Here is a 12,025-nt window from a genome sequence, read left to right on the forward strand (position 1 = left end):
ATCTTCTATTTGGATTTGAGTATCATTAAAGACTATGACTCCTCTAGGAAAAAACCACTTGCTTACATTTCCTGGAAGGATACCCTGCAAAGTGCTACTGACAAGAGAACTGGAAATCAGGAATAGAAAGAAGGTTCACCTCTCACTGTACATCCCAGACTCCCAGTCTCTGTTTGTTCCTGCCCCTCAGTCTACGTGTTGTCAGTTCCCTTGACTTGTCCCTCCTACAGTACTCACAGCTGAAATGCTGGCAACCCGCAGAACCTCTCCTACACTACCTTCTCTTCTCCATTCTCCAATAACGACCTCATTTAGGATGATGGCTTTCAATATCATCAAAAACTGATGAATCTCCAGTCAAAATTCCTAGGCCTTACCTCTTTCTGGAAATCTTGAACCATACAGCACATTGGTCCCTTAATATAAGCACAGAGTTGATGAATGGCATCTCAAATTTAATTTGACAAAAAAAAATTCTTGTTTTTATCTCTGAATCTTTTTCAATTAAATAAAGTAAAACATTATTCCTCCATTATTAAGTCACAATCCAGGAATTCCTCTTTTTCCTATCCTTCCTATTCCTCTATCCTTCACTCCTCTTTTCCTTTACACTGAATATTCAGTTTATCAAGGAGTCTTCTAGTGTTCTCTCTGAAACATCCCTGATCCATCCATTTCCTTCTATCTCTTTGACTACAGTCCACATATAAGCAACTCTCATATCCCACATGAACTTCTTATAGGACTACTGCTTCTTTTCTAGTTTCCCTATAATCCATTTCCCCCGTGGTAGCCAGAATGACCCAAGTTGTTTTCGTTTTCCCCTTCTCTACTTAATATATGCCAATGGCTTCCCATTGCTCCTAGAACAAGTTACACTGGGTAGAAAGGTCTACTACTTGGGCTTTGCCTACCTCTGTGATCTCATCTCAGGTTGCTCCACCCCTTTTCCACTAAGTCCATTACATGGCTTTCTTTTGGTTCCTCAACGAGACCCAGTGTGCACCCACTTTCGCACTTTCTCACTAACTGTTCCTTCTGTCCAAATCTCCTTCCCCTGAATTCTCAAATGGCTTATTTTTTCCTGTAACAGAGACTGATACTCAGAAGTGGAGTGCTGCCATTATAAAAGCCTAAAATATGGTACTGGCTTAGCAGTGTGATAGCAGGAATAAAGAACACAGACACTGCAAGCAAAAAAATCTGGTGACTCTTGTTCTGCTGCTGCAAAACTTTTGGTTACAGTATCTCCCAGGATAGGGCCTCCCAGGTAACTCAGTGGTAAAGAATCCACCTGCCAATGCAGGAGACACAGGGGATCCATGCAGGTTTGACCCCTGGGTTAGGAAGATCCTCTAGAGAAGGAAATGGCAACCCATTCCAGTACTCTTGCCTGGAAAATCCCATGGATAGAGGAGCCTGGTGGGCTACAGTCCATGGGGTCCCAAAGAGTCAGACATGACTGAGTGACTGAACATGTGCATCTGCATGCACACACACATGCACACACACACACACACTCACACACTCACACATATCTCCTGCAATAATTCGGAAGGCAAATCATATGCCTACACATCTACATTCCAGGAAAAGAGGCTAAACAGAAAGCCAGAATATCACCATGTAGCTGCAGCTCCTTGCCACTTTCTGACAAGTTATTACAAAAGAGAAATGATATCAGGCAAGAACTGTCCAGTTTATAAGAGGTCTGGAGCTTGACAAGGTTGGAAACACTTAACTTACGTATGCACTCTCAAATATCAGGAGCTAAGACTGTTTTCACTCATATTCTTTTTCAAAAACCTTACATAAATCCAAACAGAGGAATAAAGCAGTGATTCTCAACTGGGGACATTTTGCTTCCCCAGGGAACACTTAGCAATGTCTAGTGACACTTTTGGCTATGACAACTGAGACAGTGATACTGGCATCTCCTAGATAGAGGCCAGGGATGCTGCTAGCATCTTTGAAACTACAGGACAGCCCTACACAATAAAGACTTTACTAAGGCTTCCATAAGCCTCCTGGAAGAAAACACAGGAAACAAATTCTTTGACATTGGTTTTGGCAATGATTTAATAAATACAATACCTAAAACACAAGTGACAAAGCTAAAATAAATAAATGGGACCACATCAAACTAACAAGTTTCTGCACAGCGAAAGAAACAACAAAATGAGGTTATCTCAGAGTGGGGTAAAATATTTGCAAACCACGTATCTGATAAGGGCTTACTATCCAAAATATATAAAGAACTCATATAACCCAACAGCATAAAAAACAACAAAACAAACAGAAAAAAAAAAATTTAATTTGAAAAATGAGCAAAGGATCTGAATAGACATTTTTCCAAAGAAGACATTTAAATAACAGGTCTATGAAAAGGTACTCAGTATCACTAATCTTCAGGGAAATGTGAATCAAAACTACAATGAGGTATCACCTCACACCTGTCAGAATGGCTATTATCAAAAAGATAAGAAGTGACAAGTGTTGATGAGGCTGTGGAAAAAAGGGAAAACTTGTGCCCTGCTGGTGGGAATGTAGATTGGCACAGCCAGAATGGAAACCAGTATGGAGGGTCCGCATTAATTAAAAACAGAACTACCGTATGATTCAGCAGTCTTGCATCTGGGTATTTATCTGAAGAAAACAGATCACTAACTCAAAAAGGTAACCACACCCCCTTGTTCACTGCAGCATTATTTACAAGTGGTAAAGAACCCGCCTGCCAATGCAGGAGACGTAAGAGATGCGGATTCGATGCCTGGGTCAGAAAGATCCCCTGGAGGAAGGCACAGCAATTCACTCCAGGATTCTTGCTGGGAGAATCCCATGGACAGAGGAGCCTGGCAGGCTACAGTCCGTAGTGTCACAAAGAGTCAACACAACTGAAGCAACTTAGCACACACACAAGACATGGAAATAATCTAAGTGTTCACTGATGGATGAATGGATAAATAAAATTGTATATACACACATTATATAATGGAATACTATTCAGCCATAAAGAAGAAAATTTTGCCATTTGAAACAACATAAATGAAACTCGAAATTTTTTATGCCAAGTGAAGTAAACCAGACAGAAAAAGATAAATACTATATGATACTATGTGATCTCACATAAATATGAAACCTACTTAAACAAAAGGACTAAATCTTATAATTTTTTTTTCAGCTGAACTCCAAGTATTCCACAAGATTACTTCAGGTCATCCCAAGAGTGCCTCTCCTATAACATCAAAAGGTAGCTTCAGATTCTGCAAAGCAGGCTTGGGGCAAAAGTAAAAGGACTATTTGCAACTTATCTCATGCTTAATTAATGGATAGATGCCAGAAATATGACAACGAAATAACAAATGTAAAAATAAACATTTCTTTCATGCATTTCTTTCCAAGACACTTTAAAGTGTAAAGATTTAAATATCTTCTTTCACAGGGAATTAATATATTAAAAGGGTATGCTAGTACATTCTACTTTGAGAGTTGATACAACATACCTTTACATCACTTCTGTATACAGGGCCTTATTTTGTTTTATAATGTGGCTTGGGCAGTGCTATCATGATGCAATAATTTCTAAATTTCTCCCACCAAATTATAATCACTAATACAGTGCTTTTCACATCACATTTCTCATTTGAGTTAAAACATTAGACAATAGAAGGAATATGTATTCATTTCAAATTAGTGAGGTCAGAAGCTTTTGAAAATTATGTTTACGTTTTCATGATCTTTACACTCAAACTAATAATTTTCATCTCCAATAGACTTAGTGATAGCCCCTCAATATTAAGGTACAAATGTGAGAAGGATTTAGCTGGAGGCCAGAGTTTAAATCATAAATGGCTCTTTTAGTTTCTTTGCATGAATTCCACAGAAGAGCTCTAATACAATACACTTCCTGGAAAACATAAAACTCATTTTTTTTTTAACGTGGTTAATCTTTAGGCTTAAAAGAAATCCAGAATCAAAACAAGTAAAAAAAGACACAAGTCAGGCTAAAGTCGCACAGTTTTAAGAGCCCCAGCCCAGGAGATCAGACATCTGGATTCTTGTTCCATGAGTTCCATTACCTGACAGGGTTGTACTAACCGTGCAGCCAAGCAGACTGCGCTCTGGAGACTCAGGAGCACCATTCACGTGGTCCAAACTTGATCATGTGAACCGTGCCCCTTAGTTTTCTCACCTGCAAAGCAAGACAACTGCAACAGATATCTTTTAGGCTTCTCAAGTTATAGATTTGCAACCATCTTCTCCATGCATTTTCATTAATTACATACATTAGCTCTGCCCATATTTTCAGAAAAAAGCGTATATCATTTGGTGATAAATTATTAATAATGTCAACACAACATTTCATCAATCTATTTCACAGAAAGTGAAGCTTGTAAAGGCACATTTTATGAAGACAGTATATGGTAATAAATAAGTTATAGTTTACTGTTATTGATATAATAGTTTTTAACTTAAGGATTCCTATATTTCATTCTTCTATCCCAAGATGCACAATTTTTACTAACTTAAAAACTAGTCAAGGAAATATATAGTGGTACATACATAAAAATGAAAGTAAAAGTGAAAGTCACTCAGTCATGTCTGAGTCTTTGTGACCCCATGGACTATATAGTCCATGGAATTCTCTAGGCCAGAATACTGGAGTGGGTAGCCTTTCCTTTCTCCAGGGGATCTTCCCAACCTAGGGATTGAGCCCAGATCTCCTGCATTGTTCACTGGGGCAGATGCTTTACCAGCTGAGCCACAAGGGAAGCCCATACATAAAAATCGGGAGAAGTAATTACAATATCTAAATAATAGCAAGCAGAGATAATAAAGGAAAGAATTTTAGGAATACCACACTATTACTAGTCATTTATTTACATTAAAATTGATCAGGTTAAGAATGTTCAAAGAAATAGCTTTATTAGCATCTTTTATTGCTTCTCTCTTATATCCTAAGTCAATGTAAAGAAGGTGGAAAGCAAGTGTATTTTTCCATAGTCTCTCTCTTCACATTTTATTGCCAAGGATTAACTTGAAATTAAATGCTTTTAATATTCTGATAAATATTAATTTATATGATGTTTACAGGTGGTTTCAATTTACTGAAAAGGTACAACAGGACATGCTGAAATTCTTACAGATTTATAAAGTAAGAAAAAGATTTTTTTTTATAAAAATGAGCCAGTGAAATCTAAATGCTATTGAAGGACCTACTACCCTCAAATCAGATCAGGAGGGTTGGCTTTGGACATGGCTTGAATTGGAAGTGAAGATAAGCAGATATAAAAGAGTTAGAGAAGAAAATAGAAGATCAATCTGAAAATAAAACTGGCTTTAATAAATCTTTACTTCTTTGAATAGAAGCCTATTAAAATACTTTAGAAAGATTTGACAAATCTTGACAAGATGAAATGTAATAGTTTCCTGCTTAAAACTTAATATTTTAGCCATTTTTATAGACTGGGGATGAAACTGGATATTATTAGGGGCTTCTGCCTCCTTTGCTAATGCATTAGTTATCTATTGCTGAGTAAAAAAATTACAATACAAAGATGCTGGCCAAGGCTGGGTTCTTGCCTGGTGACTCAACTGGGGAAGGATCCATCACTTATGTGGTTGTTGGAAGTATTCACTTCCTTGCAAGTTATAGGATTTATGGAAGCTGACTTGTTTAAAAACCACAGGTGGAGAGAGAAAGTCAGCTAGCCAGACAGATTCTAACATAACATAACACAACATAATCATTAGGCTGACATTCCTACACATTTGCTATACTCTATTGTTTAGAACCAAGTAAGTCACAAGTCCAGGAAAAGGAGGTTAATTACACCAGGAAACAGAGGTCATGGGGGCCACCTTAGAGTCTTTTTGCCATAGTCCACCCTCTGGAATCAATAATTCACATCTCTTTCCTTAAAAAACTAGGAACAAAACCATCATATGACCTAGCAATACCACTTCTAGGCAGATACCTTGAGAAAACCAAAACTGAAAAAGACACATGTACCCCAGTGTTCATTGCAGCACTATTTACAATAGCTAGGACATGGAAGCAATTTAGATGTCCATCAACAGATGAATGGATAAAGAAGCCGTGGTACATATTTATACAAAGGAATACTACTCAGCCATAAAAAGGAATGCATTTGAGTCCGTTCTAATGAGGTAGATGAACCTAGAGCCTATTATACAGATTGAAGTAAGTCAGAAAGAAAAAAACAAATACTGTATCTTAACATATATATATGGAATCTAGAAAGATGGTACTGATGAACCTATTTGCAGAGCAGCATTGGAGACACAGAGAACAGACTTATGGACAAGGGCAGGGGGAGGAAGGAGAGGGTGAGAAGAATGGGAAGAGCAGCGTGGGAGCATATACACTAACATATGTAAAATAGACAAATGGAAATTTGCTGTATGAACTCAAACTGGGGCTCTGTAACAACCTAGAGGGGTAGGAAAGGGTGAGAAGTGAGAGGGAGGTTCAAGTAGGAGGGGAGATATGTATATCTATGGCTAATTCATGTTGATGTATGGAAGAAATCAAACCAATATTTTGTTTCAATTAAAAAATAAATTTTAAAAATTCACATCTTTTCCGCATGCAAAATGCATTTATCTCTTCTCAAGATTCTCAAGAGTCTCATTGCATTATAGCATCAGCTCAAAGTCTAAAATCTCATCATCTATATTAGGAATTAGGTCCAGGTGCAGATTAGGCTCTTCGGTATAATCTGTTAAGTATAGCTCCTATGAAACAATTACTCTCCATATTCAGACTTGATCCTTTGTATATTCTATCAGTATTTATTCTAACTGGAATATTTGGTCCATTTCCAGCCAGCAGTGCATACATGTGTTGGTTAAGTTCCTTAATATTCAGGCATGAAAGTGACCTCTGTCAAAGTTGTCTGTCAAAATACTGGATTTTACTCTACCTACACAGGTTCTTTCTACCTCAATTTCTTAGCAAAGAAATAGCTGGGTCCCATTTATTAGAAGACAGTATTCATGGGAGACTATAGGAAAGATATTAGGTCAGCCAAAACCTTCATCCAAGTTCTTCTGTAAGATGTTACAGAAAAATCCAAACCAAATTTTTGGCCAGCCTAATAATGCAGGGTCTATGGACCTCTAACTATATTCAACTTTATTCTTGACTAAATCCATCTCTTTGGTTCCTGACCTCAAGTGCAGCACCCACCACATTCCCAATTGGGTTTCCTCATCCAGTCAATCCTAGAGGAAATCAACCCTGAATATTGTTTGGAAGGGCTGTTGCTCAACAGGCTGAAGCTTCAATACTTTAGCCACCTGATGCAAAGAGCTGACTCATTGGAAAAGACCTGGATGCTGGGAAAGATTGAAGGCAAAAAGAGAAGGGAGTGGCAGAGGATCAGATGGTTAGATAGCATCACTGACTATATAGACATGAATTTGAGCAAACTCCAGGAGATAGTAGAGGACAGAGGGTCCTGGCGTGCTACAGTTCATGGGGTTGCAACTTAGTGACTGAATAACAACAGCTTTAGAATCCTTGTCAGAGATCTGCTTCTAGCTCTAGTCTGGGCCAGGTCTATGAACACTCCCCCCTCCCAGGTTTTTCCCCTCCTAAAGAGTCCCACCTATGAAAAACAGCTGCATCCTACACTGTAGGATTTATTAAATCATTTATTCACTCAACTAATGTAACTTCTGTTGCAACCTTCTCTCCTCAACCCACAGAAGTGGATTTCTCTCCAAATTAGGTTTTGGGAAATCTAGGAGGTGAAGGATAAAAACAAAGGCATCTTCATTCATCTTCCAAGGGATGAAAACCTTGGATTTCAAAGTACATCTCTCCTGACACACAAAGCATGATTTTTCTAAGTAGTACCTTCCTCAAAAATAGGAGTTCTATATTTGAATCTCTGGGATTAAGTTCTGTACTTGAACATCTGGGTTTTTCCTGAGAATATGAAGATGTTGTCTCAATGCACTTTGAAGATGCAGTGCTTTAATCAAGCTGATTGTAAATTATGAAAGTATAAAAACATTTTAGTATAGGAAACACTTGACATTTCAAAATAATGGCTTTTTGTTAATTACTGCCTCTATAGAGCGAGTGTAAGGTCTCCAGTGGAAACTTAGTATCATACAGGAAACAGGTTTACTAGCTTGAAAATTAGTATCAGCCCAATTCAGAGAGAAACAATGCATCTTACCACATATTGCATTGAGAATATGCCATTCTTGAAAATCTTGGTGTGTGGAAGAAATTTCATATTTACAGCCAACATTACTGTAAAATAAGTGAAAAATATTAATATATTATGAATTAACATTTTTATTATTAAAACATTATAACAATAGTATTTAACTTATATGCAGAGTACATCATGAGAAACAATGGGCTGGAAGAAGCACAAGCTGGCATCAAGATTGGGGGGAGAAATATCAATAACCTCAGATATGCAGATAACACCACCCTTATGGTAGAAAGTGAAGAAGAACTAAAGAGCCTCGATCAAAGTGAAAGAGGAGAGTTAAAAAGTTGGCTCAATATTCAGAAAACTAAGATCATAGCATCTGGTCCCATCACTTCATGGCAAATAGATGGGGAAACAGTGGCTGACTTTATTTTTCTGGGCTCCAAAATCACTGCAAATGGTGACTGCAGCCATGAAATTAAAAGATGCTTACTCCTTGGAAGGAAAGTTATGACCAACCTAGACAGCATATTAAAAAGCAGAGACATCTAGAGATGTCTAGTCAAGGCTATGGTTTTTCCAGTGGTCATGTATGGATGTGAGAGTTGGACTGTGAAGAAAGCTGAGTGCCAAAGAATTGATGCTTTTGAACTGTGGTGTTGGAGAAGACTCTTGAGAGTCCCTTGGACTACACAGAGATCCAACAAGTCCATTGGAAGGACTGGTGTTGAAGCTGAAACTCCAATACTTTGGCCACCTGATGTGAAGAGCTAACTCATTTGAAAAGACCCTGATGCTGGGAAAGATTGAGGGCAGGAGGAGAAGGGGACAACAGAGGATGAGATGGTTGGATGGCATCACCGACTCAATGGACATGGGTTTGGGTGGACTCCAGGAGTTAGTGATGGACAGGGAGGCCTGGCGTGCTGCAGTTAACGGGCTCACAAAGAGTCGGACACGATTGAGCGACTGAACTGAACTGAACAATAGTACAGAATATTCAAAAATAGATAGGGAAATAGGTAAGCCTACCATCTGAAAAAAATCAAAAATTATTTTATATGTTTCCTTTCAGTCTTCTCTACATAATTGTATATAGCTATAACAATAACCTGCATTCTATTTCATGTACTTATTTTTCACTTATTAAGGCGTTTCTATGTTGCTATGTTCATGATCATTTCTTCTAATTGCATAGTCTAACAAGTAGGTCCATTCAACTTACCTATTAAGATATTATTGTGGGTTATTTTTTTCTTCCAATTTTTCTTCCTGTTATCAATAATACCACAAGGAACATCTTCCTCAACAAGTTTTTCCTTTAGCTTAATTTGGTAGAATACATTCAATAAATTGACTTGCTTGTTAAAGCATTACAAATCTGTTCATGGCTCTTGATTTCCGTTACCACGCTGCCTTCCCTGAGGGCTGTATCACTTATCTTCCCACTTGCAAGGTATAAAAAATATCATTTTCATTGTTTGTTCTCAATCATTTCCTTTGAGTAGAAAAATAACTTGTTCTGCCTTTTAATTTCATTCTATGATTACTAGCAACCACAAACCCATTTTTACTGTTTCCTTAATATTTCTACTTCATTTTGGAAAGAAATTTTATTTGTATTTGCCAATTATCCTGGGGTAAAACTTTTTTGCTTATAACTGAATGTTCTTTTCATATGTCATCATTAGCTCTGATTACAGACAATAAAATACTTTTCTCTATCATTTCTTTGGTGGTACAGTTTTTAAGAGCAATTGAATCATCAGCTAGAACTGCCTAATATAAAAATCCCTCACAACATATCTAACAATATTTTTAAACTGTAATAGATGAGCACAATCAGTTCATTTTAAATCACCACCTTTATTAATCTTAACAGGACTCTACAGGACTCCTCCAGAATTCCTGCTATTCCTTCAGGGCTAACTTATGCCATTATTCCATAAATGTTTCTTATAATAACACTCAATTTTTAAAAACAATGTGAAAACCTAAGAGGTTATTAAAAAAACTTCAACATCAGTGACACATTAATATAAATCAGTTCACATCCTTAGAGATTATAATTTCTAAAAATGCATTTAACAAACATAAAAATTACAGTTAACAGTAAATATGGCTCAGACAGTAAAGAATCTGCCTGCAATGCGGGAGATCTGGGTTCGACCCCTGGGTCAGGAAGAGTCCCTGGAGAAGAGAATGGCAACCCCCTCCAGTATTCTTGCCTGGAGAATCCTATGGACAGAGGAGCCTGGCAGGCTACAGTCCATGGGGTTGCAAAGAGTTGGACATGATTGAGCAACTAGCACCTTTTTTTCCCATACTTTCAAACACAAATGCATCACATAGAAAAATTTATGAAAATGAAAAATAAGCATTTATGTTAGGTTCATTTGCAAGCAAGTATTATCTTCATTGTCTGCCCAAGGGTGATCAATACCCATAGGAAATAGCATCACTGCAAGGCAGGAAGATGAAAAACTGAGTTCAAATTCCGCTCTGCCAGTTAGCAGGAACTGAGGGAATGCAACCTTGTTAATCCAGATCTGTTTCTCATTTACAAAATAGAATAATATTCCTCTCCACTCAGCACAGGGAGCTTTGTATACCTTTATTTATCCCACATTTTTACAAGATTGCTTTCAGGCAGAAATTTTAGGTTCCACTTTACATGGAGATCTCTGACTTTTCTATTTAAATAATGACCTCCTCTTACATTCCAGATTTCCTTTCTCCCGTTATCCATTGTTCTCCATAGCACAGCTCACCCTCTGATACACCATTTATGTTTATGGTCTGCACTTTGCCACTAGAAAGTAATCTGGAGAGCCAGGATTTTGCTTTTTTAACTTCTGTATCTTCAGCCCTAGAAAAGTATACTCATAGATATTTGTTGAATAAATATACTATGATACCAGTCTTAAGCCAGGTTTCTTATAGCATTTTTCTCTCTTATAATTTCTTCAAAAAATTATTTTATAGGAAAAACATATTCTAAATTATGATAAATCTATTTTTCACTTGTTATCTAATCAGTAATGAGAGAACATTTTTGACTGGGAAAACTTTAGCATTGTGCTTGAATCCCTCCTACACATATTTAAAGTGCTATTTCTTTTAAACTAGAGTGTCAAATCTATTTTTTCCAATTTATTTTAAATTGAGATTCAACATGAAATTATCAAGACGTTAGATTGTGCGTTCAATAAAATCTCTGGGCATCATGTTGAGCCCTTGGTGGAATTCTCCAAGCTGGACCTCAAAGTCTAACTCAGCTTGAATCTACAGAGCTGAGAGTCTTCACATCCAATGTACATATTATCCTGTACAAAGCTATAAAAAGAGGCAACACATTTTGGTCTTATAATTCTATGTGGAAAAAGAGATGCAAGAAGGTTTCTCATGTGGTTGACTAGGAATGACCTCTTTGAAAATAGCTAAATCTGTCTCCTAGCTCTGCGACGTATTAGCTGTGTGACTTTATTTAATAAAGTATTTAATTCCCCCAAAGCCTCACTTTCCATATTTGTGTGTGCCCTCCAAGAATGGAGCCTCCAAGAATGGAAACCCCTAGGCCTGTAATCAAATTCTGCTGACCTTCAAAGTCAAATTCCCCGGGGATTCCCAGTTCCTTTGACAGATCCCCAGGCTGGAATGCCTGATGTGTCATTCAGAACCTTCACAATGTGGGAGAATTTTTTTTGGTAAGTTTGTTGGTCGCCCACCCGGTGGGTATGGGATTTGATTTTATCATGATTGTGCCCCTCCTACCTTCTCATTGTGGCTTCTTCATCTTTGGACATGGGGTATCTTTTTGTGGTGGG

General features: G+C 37.5%; 1 long non-coding RNA gene across 1 annotated transcript in view; it reads right to left on the reverse strand.

Moving 5' to 3' along the window:
• Positions 1-12,025, reverse strand: part of LOC112586489 — a 51,963-nt gene extending 39,938 nt beyond the window's left edge. Inside the window, exons 1-2 of the long non-coding RNA XR_006552779.1 lie at positions 11,973-12,025; positions 8,214-8,290 (exon numbers count right to left, since the gene is read on the reverse strand). This is a non-coding gene — a long non-coding RNA (uncharacterized LOC112586489). The remainder of the gene's footprint in view (positions 1-8,213; positions 8,291-11,972) is intronic.

The sequence above is a fragment of the Bubalus bubalis genome, chromosome 8 (assembly GCF_019923935.1).
Source record: "Bubalus bubalis isolate 160015118507 breed Murrah chromosome 8, NDDB_SH_1, whole genome shotgun sequence".
Lineage (NCBI taxonomy): Eukaryota > Metazoa > Chordata > Mammalia > Artiodactyla > Bovidae > Bubalus > Bubalus bubalis.